Source organism: Solanum tuberosum, unplaced genomic scaffold (assembly GCF_000226075.1).
Source record: "Solanum tuberosum cultivar DM 1-3 516 R44 unplaced genomic scaffold, SolTub_3.0 scf00085, whole genome shotgun sequence".
Taxonomy (NCBI): Eukaryota; Viridiplantae; Streptophyta; class Magnoliopsida; order Solanales; family Solanaceae; genus Solanum; species Solanum tuberosum.
In genome coordinates this window covers 976,791-983,981 of record NW_006239014.1, presented here as the reverse complement: position 1 = coordinate 983,981, position 7,191 = coordinate 976,791, and positions in this window count along the sequence as shown.

Sequence of the window (7,191 nt, the reverse complement as noted above, 5' to 3'; positions counted from 1 at the left end):
TAAACTATTCGAAAAGGTCTAGATATACCCTGTTTAAAGTTTGGCTCACTCGTGCCCTTGCCGTCCAACTTTTCGTCTAGATATGCCCTTATGAGCGTTAAATGTCAAATGGAATTGCCACATCATTTTTACATTACCACGTGGCATTTATATTAAAGGAAAAAGGGTCAAATATACCCCTAAACTATTCGAAAAGGTCTAGATATACCCCTTTTAAATAAACTACCCGATTCGTTTTTCAACAAAAAAAATTCGGTAAATCTCGAAAATGAGTAATTGACTAGGTATGCAGTAGGCTCTATGTGTGTGTTGTGTTTATAGAGTCCTAGAATGAGACCATTGCTTATATGTGTGAATGCCTTAGCTGCATTTTTCATTTCTAATGGCACTTGAGCAATGCCCAACTTGAGACACGAGAAGCATTGCTGATTTTCCCCTGAGACAGAATTATGAAAATATTCCACAGATGGAACTAATCAAATTTATGAAAGGAGAGGAATCATCAATATATCCTGTTATGTTAATCTGTTTGCTTAAATATAAGATTAGATGCAACCTTCCATCCCAGTGGGATGAATGCATTGAGAGCAACTAAATGCACTAATGCCTAAGAATTCGAACCATGTTATTGGATTACATCTGGGATCCAAGAAACTTATTAGTGGTTACAGAAATGACGGCTTGCTATTGCAACTGGAATTTTATTGCTGAGAAATGACACCACTCTTCCTTTACTAGAAAATCGTATTGTCCATCTAAACAGATAAACACTTGAAAGTTTGTATGTTGTTACAAAGAATAGTTAATCTTAAAGCCCTGCTGTTTCTATGCACAAAAATTTGAAAGACTTGTGTGAGTTTTTTCTTAATACTTTGATCAGTGTTTATGCATTTCAGAAATTCTTAGAGATCTGAAATTGTAAATTAATCAGTCACCATCCTAGATATGAAGTTGCTGATGTAGGTTAGATGAAAAACTTGAGATATCTTAGAATCACTCCCAAAAATAGATTATCCATTGACGTGGAAGTGTTTACTAGGAATATAATGGTCATTGGTGCCTATGACAATGGAAAAACATACCTTTCGCTGAGTCTATTAACCAATCAAATTTTCTATGTAAAGTTTTAATTTTTTAAGAATTAATTTATATCTTCTAATGATTTGGGAGGATTGACCTGAAGCAGTATGATGAGAATTTAAAGTTGACCTTAGTTTTGGGATTGATGTGTAGTTGTTATCTTTTCAAAATTGGGCATAATCAAAGGAAAAATATCTTTATAGGCGAATTAGTTGGAATTCAGTTTTAGTCAACTCGAGAAGGAGAGACTAAATACAAGCAAATGGTTATATAGCCTACTACCGTTTTGGGATCGAACCGTACCTTCATTAGTTTCTACTGTTATCTTCTCCAAACTAATTTTCTGATATTGCATAAAGCTACTGTTTACATCCCCACTTTATTCAAATAAGAAGAAACGTCGCGCTGACTCGAAAAATAATCAATTAATTCAATTTTAAAATAATTTTAAGGATAAACGAATTTTAAAGGAATCGTCATCTAATTTTAGGAAAAACTAGGAAACCAATTAAATGATCTACGAAATCATTAGATTCTAGGTAAGGGGTTCAAGTCATTTCGAAGGGAAGGTGTTGGGCATCCTTCGAAATCCACAATTGTGGGTCCCGACTGAATTCATTTTTTTCAAATTGAGGAGGAGATAAAAATAAATATACAAGTATAATAAACAAGTAATATACACAATAAGACAATAATAAGAAACAATAATAAATAAAAATTATAATTCAAACTCTGTTCGAATAGCTTCAATGAAAACCAGTTTCGTGTACCTATAAAGACACTTAGTAAAAGTGTTAGCACTAAATAAATATGAATTAAAATAAATGAATCAAATAGTAACTTAAAAATAAAAACCCGTCTTATTAACATGGAAGGCCTTGAAAATCGACGGTAATTTCTTTATCGGCCAATTTTAACTTACAAAATGTATATACTTAAACTAAATTTCCATCTTTTGCAATGTGGAGGCCTTCAAAACCGACGGAGAGATTTTTTCATTGGCCAATTTTAACAAAACAAAATATATAAACTTGAACTAAATTTACGTCTTTTAAAATGGGAAGACCTCCAAAATCGACAGAGAGATTTTTTCATGTGCCAATTTCAAGCAAAAGAAAAATAAACAAATATCATAAATAACCAAATAATAATCTTTTAACTACTAGCATGTTCAACATAATCAAAAATTCGACACTAAAAGTCACTATAGCCTCTCGAAGATAAGTACAGACGTCTTTGTACCGATCCTCGAGACTCTACTTAGACTCAGTTTGTACACACGTGAGACCTATGAACCTGGGGCTCTGATTACCATTTTGTCAACGACCCAAAAATGGAACGTGATGGCACTCGTCTTATCCCACCAAGACAAGTCAACCTAAAACTCAGCCTTTACAATAAAAGTGCGGAAATTTTATAATCAACTCAAAAATACCCCAAAAATCTGGTTGTCACGTGTACAAGCCTCTAAAGTATTATAACTGATTCAAAAGAAAACACAAGTCTCAAATGACATTGTTTCTAGAATAGAACACGATCATAATTAAGGAGAAAGAAGGTCCGCTGAAATGACAAGCAGCTACCTCACAAACCTCCACAAGAAGCCTCAGACAAGGAGAAGAGAAAATATCACAAAGGTCCGGGCTAGTAACCTACAAAAAAAATTGTAGTAGCAAGGGTTGAGTACCAAACCACGCGGTACTCAGCAAATAAACCTCTAAACACAAGCTAAGGGGATAGAATACGGGTACTCCTTACACCTCAACCGAACCTCCACAACAACAACATGCATAAAATCAGCCCAACCTAATAGTTCACAATTCACATAGCACATATCTCAACAACAACATTCTAACAATCACATATTCTTAACAACAAGCTCAATATTCATCAATTACAATCTCCACGACTACAACCTGCTTAAAAATAGCACAACCTAACAGTTCACAATTCACATAGCACATATCTCAACAGCAACACTCTAACAATTACATATTCTCAACAATAAGCTCAATATTCACCAATCAAAGTTCCACAGAAATGCACTCACAAGATCAGCAAAACACAATATCAAGTTCACTAATGATAAATATGTGCAATGCAATGGAATGCAATGTCAAGTATAGTGATGCATGTCTGACCTAGTGATACACACCCGCTGGTCTCTCGGTCCGGGATCCATGGGGGACATATTTGTCCATGCATCAATCGCGGCGCGCGATACGTCCCTCGATATATAGTATCCATCGCGGCGCGCGATACATCCTTCGAAATATAGTATCCATCACGGTGCGCGATACGTCCCTCGAAATGGTACATCTTCTTATCTTTCTTACTCTTTCTCAATTCACATAACACTTGTCACAACCATGTCTCAGAACAATGCAAATGACATGTTCACACAAATAATGAGGAGATGACCATTTTCATAACATTGCACAATTCACAACAACACAATCATGATACAACATCAACAAAGATTCAACAAGCCTTTCAAACAATTCTCAACACATCACACAAACAATTGATCACATTGCCTTTTATTATCCCTTTTTCATCAATAATCAATATGTACAAGTCAACCCATCACCAAGTCTCATTACCCCCAAACACATATCACAAGGAAATACACGAATTCCATACACTTAACAAGGGTTTAGAAATCCACTTGCCTCAAATAGTCGAACAATCACTCCGGGACTTCAGTCTTTCCCTTTCATTGGACTTCCAAATCAATACAATCTATTCAAATAAATGACCACGATAAGATTTCGAAACTAACAACATTCATATTACTCTATGTCCAACTAGACCGAAGAACTCATATTTTTAAATTTCAAGTCTAATATTATGCCTCAATTTCGTTAAATAACATAAATCTAATGATATTCATATAATATAGTATCCCTATAATTTAAGTACATCACACCAATACGCTGGAACATGGATCATAATGTGATCACCATGACGAACTTTGAAACTCTAAAATCCATAGAAATCAGTAACCTCTAATGTCAAATTAATATTTTAAACCATATTACTTCCATTCAACTATCATTGCCAATGCTAATCAAGCATATTCTACTATCACTGCCAATCATTGCCTTATCATTGGCAATGATTGTGCCCCTCAATTTTTTTATTTTTTATTATCGGTTACAAAGCACGGACAATTCACTCAATTTGCAACAATTCACCTCTTAATTCTTCAATCCAATAATATTATATCCTATATGCAACAATAATATAAGTAGACACCATTTGAAACTCACTTGAATATTACCTACAGTTTCGTCGCCCTTTTTCGGTACCGCAACAATAGTTTTGTTCGACAACGGTTTCTCCCCTGCTGCACTTTGATCGGTCGCCGATGAAGTCCTCTTCGAGAGGCTAACTGTTTTTCTTTTAATTGATTAGGGCAAATAATTATGACCCACTGAATAATTAAATAAATATTAAATCTCACTAGCTTATATTAGTATATATATGAACTTGGTCCATTAACCACCAACTAAACAAATTATTTATTTAATAAATACCCTCCAACTAAATAACTCTAGTTACACCAATAGTTCAAGATTTTCAAACCAACTTCACTGACTAATAAAATAAAATAAAAAAAAGACTCGGAGCAACTATCGGGATGGATAAAACGGTAATTTTGTAAAAATTTCTAAAAATGACTTTTCTGGTCATTACATAACAAATCACTAAGAATAATATAAACATGCTAAGTAGTAGATGTTAAAAGCATAAGAATCAATTAAAAAATAAGACACAAATGAATTGATAAGCAGATTAAAAATAAATGAGGTAAAAATAATGACAGTGTTGTCGGATTTCCAAACCTCGTCGAAAATAGAGTAGTTTGCGGTTGTTCACTGGTTGTTGGGCGAGTAGAGTTCACCGGTGAACGGGATTTTGCCGGTGTTAGTGTGTCGGAGCTACTAGTTTGGGCTTGAGGTCATGAGTGCTTCATCAGAGTTTCTGAGTTGGGGCTCGAACACCCACAAAATAAAGAAATCGTACAGGGGAAAAGAAAAATGGAACTGATGGGTCTTGTTTATTGTTGTTGTTGGTCGATTTAAGTGGGGATTTGAAGTTGTTGGTCTGATTCGCTGATTGACTCCGGTTCATAGGAGCTTTGAACTCCTCGTCAGAGCTACTGCCGAAAAAATAGAAAAAAACAATGGGGGGTTTTGGATCGGGGTTTCTGGTTTGAGGTGTAATGGTGATGTGGGTTCATTGGCTGTTTGGTGGTTCTTTCCGGTGGGTTTTTGGAGTGGGGAATAAGATAGAAAAATATCTAAGGGTTTCACACATTTTGGAATTTTTCACCACACCCTACTTAAAGACTAAGAAATAGATTAAATAGAAAATTAAAAACCATCTATTGTACAATGCCATTATCTAAAACCAATGGGCCAAACCACTAGTTAATAAAATAGTCGTATACGAAAACTTAACTATATTTGAATGAATTTTAAAACTTTGCAAAATATCAAAATGAATATTAACAAATATAACTAATAAAATCAATATTAAAAAATATAATAAATGTAACTAATGACATGTAAAAATGCAATTTTAAAATTAACTAATAAAAAATATCCTAAATTTTGATAAATAAGGATAGTTATCGATATACTTATTTAAAATTATTAAAAATTTATTTTGAACTATTAAATAAATAAAACTTAAAAGTTACGAATTTTGAAATTGTTAGGCAAAAATTGGGTGTCAATAGCTGTCTCTTTAGTTGGATATGATTGATGAAAGAAATTATGGACAACGAAAATAACTCGATTTTGGCCAAACACATGACCTTTATATAAAAGTGTAGTTAAAATATGGTGGAAGTCGATTCCAGACTTACATAACCACGTTGTGTTGCATCCTTGTTGAAGTAGTCTGCACCTGTGGCTCAACTGAGAATGCATCCTCTTGGATGTTCTCGAAAAAACAAAGATGAAACTCATTAGTAGAGACAAATTACAAGGAAAAAAGTGGCATTCTCTTACGATACGACAAATGAAGATGATCCATTGGTGGGATAAAAATGCATGTCCATCGGTAGGACGAATAAAGATGATCCATCGATAGGATGAATAAAGATGATCCATCGGTAGGATTTTGAATGTATGTCCATCGGTAGGACGAATGAAAAAAGATGATCCATCGGTAGGATTTTGAATGTATGCCATCGGTAGGACGATTGAAGAAATATAATGATCTATAAGTAGGATTTTGAATGTATGTCCATCGGTAGGATGAATAAAAATTCTTTCAACGCAAGTCTCCTCCGACTTGAACGTGGAATAGATAAGGTGCACATCCTTCACCTCTGAATATATGCGACTTAAATGCAAATATCTTTAAACGCAAGTTTCCATCGACTTGAACGTTGAATAGATAGGGTGCACATCCTTCACCTCTTAATAAATGCGACTTAAATGCAAATATCTTTCAACGGAAGTTTCCACCGACTTGAACGTTGAATAGATAGGGTGCACATCCTTCACCTCCGAATAGATGCGACTTAAATGCAAATATCTTTCAACGCAAGTTTCCACCGACTTGAACGTTGAATAGATAGGGTGCACATCCTTCACCTCCGAATAGATGCGACTTAAATGCAAATATCTTTCAACGCAAGTTTCCACCGACTTGAACGTTGAATAGATAGGGTGCACATCCTTCACCTCCGTATAGATGTGACTTAAATGCAAATATCTTTCAATGCAACTTTCCACCGACTTGAACGTTGAATATATAGGGTGCATATCTTTCACCTCTAAATAGATGCAACTTAAATGCAAATATCTTTCAACGCAAGTTTCCACCGACTTGAACGTTGAATAGATAGGGTATACATCCTTCACCTTCGAATATATGTGACTTAAATGCAAATATCTTTCTAAGTAAGTTTCCTTCGACTTGAACGTTGAATAGATATGGTGTACATCATTCACCTTCGAATAGATGCGACTTAAATGCAATGGCTTTCTTGGCGAATGAAAATGCAATGCAAAATGCAAATGATGGATGACTCGATGATTGTCCACTGTAATGAGGTGGATGGCTCGATGATTGTCCAACTGTAACGAGGTG